This window comes from Aythya ferina (assembly GCF_964211825.1).
Source record: "Aythya ferina genome assembly, chromosome: 2".
NCBI lineage: Eukaryota > Metazoa > Chordata > Aves > Anseriformes > Anatidae > Aythya > Aythya ferina.
The window spans coordinates 142,081,983-142,093,291 of record NC_140297.1 but is presented as its reverse complement, the minus strand read 5'-3'; the positions used below and the strand labels follow the sequence as shown (position 1 = coordinate 142,093,291).

The window sequence follows — 11,309 nt, the reverse complement described above, 5'->3', positions numbered from 1 at the left end:
CTAGGAATGCCATTGTCGTATTATTTTAAAAGCAAAAGTATGTTAAAATAAGCGGGAAAAGAAAAGATTATGATGATTAAGGAACACAAGGTAGAATTTTGCAACAAGAATTTCGTAAGAAGAACTGTTTGTTTGCTTGCTTATAATATATATATATACTATATCATATATATATATATATATACACCATATATAATATATATACTATAATATATATGGTATATTATTCCTAACTGAAATTTGAAAAAGTAAGCTAATATTTAAATTGCCCTAAAGGGATGAGAAAATATCTTAAATAGATTAACACAACTTAATGTTATGGTCCCATTTTATTTGTGACTGCTGAGACTGGGACACAGTAGTAACTTTCTTCTGCCTGTCAGGAAGTATGCATGAAGATATATTGAGAAAGATATAGAACTCAAACTCTGTTTTGAGTCTGGTTCATGTTCTTCAGTTACAGGAGGCAGTACAAATAAATAAATAAATAAAATAATTATCGAATTCTGAAAACTAAGTTTTGAAAACTCCAAATGTATCAAAACCCCAGCAATAACTGAGGTTTCACAAGAAAGAATTCCCGCTGAGAATGTTCATTTTTGTGTCACAAATGTAACACAGCAGTGATGTCCAAACTCCACTACTTCTTTAAATTGTGATAAACCAGGGAATATGGATATTATATTTTCTGGAAGCATCCCCAACCTGAAACTTCAGAAATCTAGAAAAATCTGGATCTTTTGTTTATATAAATCATTGTCCATACAGCAGTTCTTACAAGGCAAAAAGTTAAACAAACAAGCAAACAAAAATAGTTTTTCTTTCTCTATGGACTTGATTTGAAAGCAGATGAAACAATAATGATTCTAGCTGCTGCCTGGCTATGGGAAATTAGCTACTCTACCTGTTAGCTTGAACCCCTGGGAGCCAAGTACCCATTTTGTTTCTCCTGTGCACACATTCACACTGACTTGCACACATAGAAACATATATTTTATTTGCCTGTTTGTTAGTTGTTCCTTTTAATGAAATAAGTCTTTCAGGTTTATTTATTTATTTATTTATTTTATTCTTCTTTCAGTGTGGGAAAAATGAAGAAAGAAAAAAGAAAAAACACAACTTGCAAAACAATTTTGAAGTGCTGTCTGCCATGGATATAAGCCAGAATAGGCAGCTGGGCTTTATTTTTGCTTTGAAGGGTCCAAGGATGCACACAAACTACTGCACTCCCTCTTTTTCATGTATCCACCAAGTCCCATGGAGTTCTGGGCTGCATCTGAACTGTCTTGCTGACCCTTCCACTCAGTCCCCAGATTAGTGCTCCAAGCAGCCCTGCGATTATACGGCTCAATACTGATTACTTTACAAAGAGTAAGGAGTGGGAGTATAGCTGAATTTCAAGTAAAAGACTTCCCTGCAAAACTTTGATTTGCAGATACCAGTGAACTTTGTGGGAAGAAGAACATCAGCTCTGACAGAAGGGGACAAGGCTGGAATTTTCCCGTGCATGGCCGCCTGCAAGCATGACCAGCTGGCTCCCCACTCTGAGCCACCATGGTTTGAAGCCTCTGTCTGAAGACACCACACAGACACGGATGAATGCCAGGAACAATGGAGTCAGCAGCTTTTTGATTTTCACTCCAGTGTTATTGCGAGTTTCCTGGGTACTTATGAAATCTCAAACTTTTTCAGGATGAGAAAAGGGCTATGAAGCTGGTGAAAGGCCTGGAACACAAGTCCTGTGAGGAGTGGCTGAGGGCACTGGGGTTGTTTAGTCTGGAGAAGAGGAGGCTCAGGGGAGATGTTATTGCTCTCTACAACTACCTGAAAGGAAGGTGTGGTGAGCTGGGGGTCTGCCTCTTCTCACAGATAACTAGTGATAGGACAAGAGGGAATGTCCTCAAGTTGCATCGGGGGAGATTTAAGTTAGAAATTAGGAGACATTTATTCTCAGAAAGAGTAGCGAGGCATTGGAATAGGTTGCACAGGGTGGTGGTGGAGTTACCGTCCCTGGGGGTGTTTAAGCAAAGGTTGGACTTGGTGCTTAGGGACATGGGACATGGTTTAGTGGGTGACTTTAGTGGTAGGGTGATGGTTGGACCAGATGATCTTGGAGGTGTTTTCTAACCCTAATGATTCTGTGATTTCAGGCTGAAGTTCTTTATGCAGATTCATAAAGATTGCTTTAAGGAACTCCATACTTTGAGGGCTGGATTTGAAGACATGCATCTGTTGTTACAGAAGACTTGCTCCTGAGCTCTCTATCCAGTCACTTGGTCACTGTAGAGCATACAACAATGAATCACAGTTACAAAAAATATTTTGGTATAAATAATAAACAGAAAGAACTTTAAAATAAACTTCTTTCAATTTATTTACCATGTGATATGAGATGAACACTCTGTTATGTGGACAAAATTTGAAGCCTCTGAGTCAAAAAGTGTGTTAAGCTGTCCTCTGTCTACTGGGGGAAAACAATTCCGTTCTCTTTCAACATGAATCTCATGCTTCATACTGTGTTGGAATATGTGCTCAGCATTTCAGACTAAAGTCCTTCCAGTCTGTGACTACTGCAGGAATGAAAAAAGTTACTGTTATTCAAATGCTAACTAAATTTTGTTCAAGTGAAAAAACTACTTTTTTCCATTTTCTCTAAAACCGTGTGCTAAGGTGCTTATGCATAATACTTTTGCTCCTTACATGAGCTCCACAGGCTGAAATCACTCAGGCCCACCAGTGGGTGATAGTTTCTGCATATAATGTGATTTCACACCCTATTAATCCATGTGCAACATGTTTATCCTAGGAATTGCTCTTTTGTATATACTTGTCCACTTCTACTTTCCAAAAAACAACCAGAAAGACTTGTCTTCGACCTCTTATAGAGGCAATGTGGGTAGTTAGGGTCTGGCGGCCAGAAGATGTCGTGCTGTACGGAAAGATAGAGCCCCTCCCTTAATGGGCAGTAGTACGTGGTCTGTGACGTAAGCAAGAGGAAGTGACGTTGTGGGCCTAGGCTATATAACACCATGTGACTCAACAATAAACGCCATTTGCCATCCACCACATTGGTGTCTGTGAGCTGCTGGACCGAGCGGCCTGGGGTTGGTCACCGTGCCGTTCCTGAACCAGGTCGCCACTGCCCCCTGAAGGCAACAAGGCAAAAAGAGTGGAGAAATGGGTTGTTAACCTCAGGCTACCACATGACATCCTAGCAGGCTTACTGTGTAATAAAATGTAAGGTTTAGGAAGAAATGTGTGATATCTTATCCCCAAGATGAAGCTCAATCTTTATAAGGCATGGCCACATAGGCATAAGTTGCTAAGCCAGAAAGTGGTGGCTGTCCAGGATGTCCAGTGAAGTTCCCACTGACTGGAAAAGGAGAAACATAACCCCCATTAAAAAAAAAAAAAAAAAAAAAAAAAAAAAAGCTCAGGAAACTACAGGCCAGTCAGTGTCACCTCTGTGCCTGGCAAGATCATGGAACAGAACCTTTCAGAAACTGTACTAAGGTACATGGCGGACATAGAGGCAGTTGGTGACAGCCAACATAGCTTCACTTATCATGCCTAAGATCACACAAATCATACCTAAGAATTTTAGTGGCCTTTTAAAACTGGGTTACAGCATTAGTGGATAAGGGAAGAACAACTGATGTCATCTACCTGGATTACTGCAAAGCCTTTGACTCTGTCTGGCATGACATACTTGTCTCCAAATTGGAGAGCCATGGATTTGATGGATGGACCATGTGGTGGTTAATGAATTGGCTGGATGGTCATCTACAAAAAGTTGCAGTCAATGGCTCAATGTCCAGATGTAGACCAGTGATGAGTGGTGTGGCACCCCTCAAGGGTCTGTTCTGGTGCATACAACATAACTGTAGGATTGCTTGAAGAGGACGAAGTGAGACAACAAATCTTAATTTCTCTCTAAGGTTGAAAGGGATGTTTCTAGTAACAAATTATTTTTATCAAAGTTGCTGAAGAGCAGCCATACTTACAATTAATTACTGCAAGGTGTCACCAAGACTGCGGGTCTATCATGTGAATGGGTTCTTGAAACCATAACCTCCCATGATGCAGTGCTAGGTGGTCTCAGCTCAGCTCTTCCTGATGTCACTGCCCTGTGGAAAATGCAGTGGGAGATGTTAGCCACAGTCCCTTCTAGCAGCTTAGAAACAGCTGCCAAATTCGCTGAATTCACAGCCATGTTCTTCTCACTGAGTTGCAGGAGCATGCAAGCTCTTTATCAGGCTAACAAGTACACCCCACAGTGATAATATGTAACATATTCAGTACTTTCAAAGTTTTGTGTGGTTTGCAATATGTATGGTTTGTTATGAGATCAGGTCTTTGATCATTTGCTATTGCCCATGCATTGAGGCATTCCATTTATAATTATGCCACCATTAAAACTCTTCAGCCTGGAAAGGTTTACCACCATAAGAGTATATTTTGCCGACAGTCAGCTGTCCAGTACTTAATAGCAACGGTGAACCCTCTGTGCCAGGATGTTCTATGGTTCACATTATATTAACATTTATGAAGTACTGCTAGATTTATTCAGCTGTGAAGTAAATGATATTCCCAAAGTAAGGAACTTCACATACACAAGGCAATTTATCTGTATGGGGGAGAATTAGAGCCTTGGAACCAGAGAAATTTTCAATATATAGCCTCTTTATTAGCATTATGTATGAAAAACGGATTTCTGGATTTTTACCAGAATTTCGAGAAGCCATCTGCTCAATGGCTGTATTTTAATACTTCTACAAAGGAGGCTGAATGTGATGGCAAAATAACTGCTCTTCCTCTAATGTGAACATCAAGAGGCTGAGTTTTTGTTTCAGAAGAAAACTGAAATGACAGGAGCCAATTTGAAGATACAAGCCATTTTCAAGGTGGATTAGAGCTTGCCCAGTGAGCAGTAAAAACGATTTTCAGAAGGTGCATCAGAAAAATAGAGGTTGTTCAAATGGATGGAACAGTCCCTCCATCCATCAGACTATCCATGGTCAGGCTTGGCAGGGAGCAGAATAATCAGCAGATGAAGCATGACTGCAGGATCCTTCCTTGTTTCCACCACAAAATGAGATAGTTGTCTAAAAATGACACTTTTGTAAACTGAAAATAATTTTTTTATTATTGTTTTCCTTCATAGGTTCTTGAAAGTGCTCCTATTTAATTAATTAATTAATTAATTAATTATTTTAGTGAGACAAACTAAGCTAAATCTGTTTACATTCTTTGTCCACTGGTCCATCAGTCATTTCAATTACTTTTTGTTCTCATCTTAGGCCTTTCTGTTTCTTCATTTTGTGTGTGTTTGCAGGTGTACGTGTATGTGTGTGTGCATGTGTGTGTGCATGTGGTGTGTTCACATTTGTGCCAAGAAGACTAGGTCTGACAGCATGTCTTCCTGGGGCTAAAAGGGCTTGAGCATGGGCTTGAAAAGAAGGCTGTATACCTCAGAATAAGGGCTTTATAGACTTCACAAGATATGCCTACACAAAGAAAAGTCTGAAGCATCATATTCCTGCAGCTTTCAGCATTTAATTCCACTGTGCTATTTTCATTCATCTGTTCCAGCTACCTTTGCCTGAAATTCAACTCTTTTTACTATATATATCACAGAGACTTTATTTCTACTGCTTAAACTCAATGTTGTCCAGGATATTAAAAATAAATATTATTTTAGAAATTGTAAAGATTTCCAAGATCTCATTGCAAACCACAGTCATTTGTGAATATGCATGCTTTGGGTGATTGATTATACTTGCCTATAATAAGTCAAAAATCACTGAATTTTTAAGTAACAAGTATCCATGATGTATTGATTTTAAGAATACGTATATACATTTTAGCAAAATTAAAAATACAAGTATTTTAAAAATAAATAAACAATACTTTTGTACAAGATAAAAGGTCACCTGGAAAGCTATTCTCTATGTGAACTTTTTATAGCAAGATATTGGCTGCTTTTTATTGTTTAAGTCAGAGCAAGCATTGGCAATGATACTAAGTGATATAAAATGATATGGTAAATGTGATGCTAAAGTAAGTTATTGAGAAGAATGAACACCAGTATTTGCTCAGTTTTTAAATCCTTTAACATCAAACCAAAAAGGAAATTTGGCTATCCAATGCCAAAATGACGAGCTTGTTCAAAATTCATAAAATCATTTGGTTGATCTTACTATGGGAAAAACATGCAGATGAGTAAAATGACCTGCCTAAAGCGCCTTTCAAAGATCTGTCATGAAAATAGTGAAAACTCCAACATTAAAAACAAACTAAGGATTATGAAAATCCTGAAGGCTGCAATCATGTGTGCATGAGTCATGGTGGCCTTGACTGTGTGGAGCACAATTTGTACAAAGGGCTTTGTCCAAACTCACATTCTGCTGTGCAAGTTGCAGCTATTCAGTTGTAGCCCAGAGGACTGTAACAGTACTTTCTGAGCTGGAAATACTAGTGTCCTTTTCTCATAGGTAGAGATTTGGGGAGATATAGAGATTTGAGCAGCCATAAGTGGAAAAATAGAGAGCTTCCAAGGTTTGGACTGATGTCAAAGCAGCCTTTTGCAGAAAATACACAGAAATTTGTAAACGTGGCTTATCAGTTAATTATGTGTTCAGGGGTCTAACCTGGAACATTCATTTTCTGAAGCCTTGATCTTAGAGTTCTATTCAGTCATGTTTAAAGCCATCAGTTCAATATATATTTGACTCCTTTGCAGACTAATATGCCTCACTGTGAGAAGGCTTTTTTAAACCTTTTATTCTTAGCTCCATCTTCTGATTCCCTAAACAGTTCTTTTTTTCATTGTTCATGCCCTTAACTGTCAACTATCTGTGGAGTGTTACCATGCCTCACCCCTCCTTGCTCTTTCTCCAAGATAAATACATTTAGGCTCTATTATTAATTTATATATGTGTCATGTTTAATATTCTTCTTTCAGCAACCTCTAATTGCCATCATGTTCTAGAAGACTTACTGCTGCCCAACTGCCTACAGAAGACCCGTCTCATCTTTGGTACCTTTCCCAGGTACAAGCCAAAGTATGCTAGTTCTTTCATTCAGCTTCTGTACTGCATAGTACTTTATAGGATTATGTCTGTTTTGTTATATATATATATATAGAGAGAGAGAGAGAGATAAAGCTTATATGCTACATTAATATCCCTAGATTTCTTCCTTCTTCTGTACTACATATAATTCAGTTCCATTCCTTCTCTCTCCCTCCCCCATCCCCCTCAAGATTTATGACATTACAGTTATTCAAAAAAAAAATTGCTTCCCTTAGCACTTCACTTTCCAGCTGGTACTAACACCTCTTCTAATTCTGTGCTGTCTCAGAATTTCATCCATGCTTGCTATACTATAACTTCCACATGGAGACATTCAGTAAGGCCAACTGCCAATCTAACTAGCTGTCTCTTCCAATATGATATTTCTTTTTTATTATAATCCTTTATTTGCTCTCTTTGCCAGTTCTGAATCTACATTTATACCTTTAATAATGTAAAATGGCTTGGATAAATATGTCAAGCTAACTTTTCTGACCTAGAATATCAAATTGTTTATTAAAATTCTGTTCTAACATATAACATTCATATGATTCTGTGATCTTTCAATACATGAATAACAAATTATCAAGACTTTTTTTCTTCATAACTGACTATTTGTAGCCCATTCTCTTTTTCCTCTCATTAGTTTTCACATTATTTTACTCCCTTTCAATTTATTAGCTTATAAGAATTTTTCTCTTTTCATTTTTGAAAGCAATACACTTATTTTTCTCAGTATACTTGCGGCCTACTTTGTTTCCAATATCACATACAAATAGAATTCTTGGTACTTCAATGGTTTGTTTATTGTCTGCCTTTCAGTACTACAGAAAACAAATCTGCCATAAGTGCATCTTATAAAATTATATGACTTTTATATATATTTATATTCAATAATACTTTATTAAAAGAAGATACACTAGAAGAATGAGTGGGAAGGGAAGGAGGTAGTGGCTATGCCCAGTGATGAGACAAGTTATCCAATTTTCTGCATCCAACCCATGTGAAGATGCTATTTGTATCTTCAGAGCACTATAGCCAATGTTAATGATCTTTGAGATACAACAGAGTGACACCCTGTAGCAGCTATACTGCTTCTGTTTTTAGAGCAGCCATTTTCTCTATTAGTTTCAGAGTCTTTGAAACACAATTAATTACATGGTCAGTATGCCCAAAATGTGGTGGTTTTCATTACTGGTGTTTCCAAAGGTTCAGAACAACCTGAAGACAAAAAAGTGAGGAAAGAGAGACAAGCACTCAAAAAAGTATAGTATGACACAAGAGTGTATTCAGACATATTTATTTTTGCAGTGTCTGAATCAACTTCCCATTTTCAGGGAAGTTTCATTTTCCCATCATCAGGATAGATAATTAATATAACCTGATAAGGTTTTAATGTACTTAGCAGAACTAGCCATTTTGAAAAGACGAGACTTCATTATCTTCACTTATGGATGTGTTTAATAAGCAAACAAACAAACCAACCAAAAACAAAACTACAAAAAAGCAGAGTACAACAAAACATACAAACAACTTCCCTAAAAAAAAATCAAGAAAAAAAGCAACCCCTGAAACATAGAAAAGGATACGAAAGCAAGGAGAATGGAACATATTGAAGAAAGTGCTTCTTTAACAGAATTGTCTAAACCAGGTCTGGGGTAAGAATTGACTGGGACTTTACCTAGTTCCTACCACTTAGAGCTGCCACAGAAAACTGTATTACACTGACTGCAGGGACAGTGAGTAAATGCCTGTAAGCAAATGGTGTCAACACAGTCAGCTAAAATCAATTCATCTCTTCCAAGACAGTCAGTGTGAGGAACATGTGCTTTCATGAGAAAAGACAAAGATGGGAAACAATGTCATTTTAGCACTTGCAACTCTCTGTATACCTTTAAATACACAGAGTTCTGCCTACTGAATGCCTGTAGGAATTAGTTTAAATTTGCAGTGTTGACTATTTCATGTTTCCATTCTTCTTCTAGACTAGAAGTATATTTATGTGCTAAAATCAAAACAATACAATTTTACATGGGATAAAGAAGGTGTGACATGAATAACATCATAGTCATAAAAATAGTAGTTGCATACTGCATTAAAAACAGTCTGGAAGACAAACCCTGTTTATCAGCAAGTTTCAAGGTTTGAAATTTTGGTTCTATTTTGGGACAGATCCTAAACCTACTGAAAACATAAACAAAACAAAAGGATGAAGAAGTATTAGCTTTTGGCTTAAAACTAGAAATGGTTTAATTTGAGAGGAGTCTTTGTCTTCCCTATCTGTGTTCATATTTGTTTCTCTCTCTTGCAATCTGGGATGGCTATTTTATCGCCTGAGTCAGACTAAGAATTTGAACATACATTTCTGTTATCTGGTCATATGAACCAATGAAATGTGAGGACGAATCTTGATCGTTCTTCTCTTTGCTTGTTGGACAACTCAGAAGGTTTTGGATCTGAAAAAATGCTCTTGATACAGATATATTTCTGGAAGACATATGCTTCAACAAAATTTAATTTATTTCAGAATATTTGTTCAGTTTTAATCATTGTCTCTTCCTCCTCTTCTATTACTATGACTATGTGCAATTTTTAAAGAGATCTAAAATAGTAGTTGTTCAAATGTCACCACAATGCAGTGAGTGTTAATTATCTAACTCCTGCAGTTTTAAAAATATTGTATATTTAATTCATTTTTATTTATTTATGAATTTTTTTTTTAGTGAGGTCTGCATCTGATTGTTTCCTGTTATTTGCCTACATGCTTACATTATGCATATAACATACTAATTATACTATTATTGCATTAATATGCACATAAATGATTAACTGATTCCTGGAGGCAAAGCTATGCTTATCTTAACAAAGGCTTGTTTTTAAACTGTGCTTATATTTTCACCTACCCCCTCATGATTACAATTCTTTCTTTTTATGTATTATAATTATTTCCATAACCATTAACTATTCGTGGGATATTGTCTCAAGGGAAGAATTTCTTTATCACAAAGATGAGAGAAATCTGGATTTTCTGAGTCAAGGGCTGCTGACATCACAGGAGGAAAAGGGGAGCAAAATAGAAAAGAATAACCAAATGAACATTCTTGTCCCAAGATCAATGCTCATCTTTAATGTTCTTTACCTTGACCCAGGACCTTCTGAATCTAGATGAAAAACTAGAGGAAACAAATGCCATTTCAGAGAGGTGGGAACAGAAAGCAAGGGGTCCCTCCTAACCTCTCCATGCACTCAAATGCTCTGGAGGGGCTAGGCTGAGGCTTTATTAGGACTGTCTTGTTGTCAGAAGTCTAATAACCTCACTTAAAGTAAAAAAGCTGACATTGGTAACATGGAGGTATGGAAATGACTCTGTCAGAGGTAGGTTTTTGCTTGGGAAGAAGTGCAGAGACATATCACGCTTGAATTTAACTGCTGTTTCACTGTTAACAAAATTCAATGCTTGAAAACATTAGGCATTTCAAAATGGAAATTCTGAATGTCCAAGGGAGAGTAAAGAATAACATATGAAAAATGGAGATAAAGACTTTAACTTGGCCCATGAAATAGGAGCACGAAAAGAATAGAATAGACTGTCATCACAGGGTGCCCGTTCAAGACTGACTTTGGCATTTTGTTAGTTCAGTGGCTTTCTTCAATGCAAGAAAGAGCTGTATTCAGCTCTTCTTGTCCAGAAAGAGGTTTATCTTGGCCTTGGAATTTCATGAAATTAACTTTGAAAGAAAAACTGAGGTTTGGGTGAGACATGTCTAAAAACCCAAAGGGCTCAGGCCTTTGTAAGGTTTCTTTATAAAAAGGTTTGCAATGCTTTCCCTACTTGCAGTTATAACCATGCAATATGAGAAAACTCTTCAACTATACCTATGCTTATGAAAGCTCTCCAACACTTCTGTGTGTGATGTACGTTGTGACCTCTGAACTCACAGCTTTGCGTAAAAATAGCTTAGAGAGAACTACTGAGAAATACTAATGAATCCTCATATATGTGAGGTTGTGACCAGTATCTTTTGAAGTCCTAGCGGGAGTTATTTTTCAGATGGGAGTAGCTGAAAGACTTTGTCCCCATGGAGCTGCAAAAAATAACTTTTCTTGCCTTTATTGATATTAGTGGTATTGCAAGAGTTGTCAACATTAAGGTTAAGATTTTGTTTCCTTTATAAATCTTGTTTGTAGGGGTTTTCACATCTGGGTTATTTCAAATTACATCAAGCTTCAAGAAAT

General features: G+C 37.1%; 1 long non-coding RNA gene across 1 annotated transcript in view; it reads right to left on the bottom strand.

Annotated features, from left to right (window-relative positions):
• Positions 1-980: 980 nt before the first annotated feature.
• LOC311431823 overlaps positions 981-11,309 on the bottom strand; it is a 48,258-nt gene continuing 37,929 nt past the window's right edge. The window contains exons 3-4 of the long non-coding RNA XR_014689660.1: positions 4,005-4,127; positions 981-2,280 (exon numbers count right to left, since the gene is read on the bottom strand). This is a non-coding gene — a long non-coding RNA (uncharacterized lncRNA). The remainder of the gene's footprint in view (positions 2,281-4,004; positions 4,128-11,309) is intronic.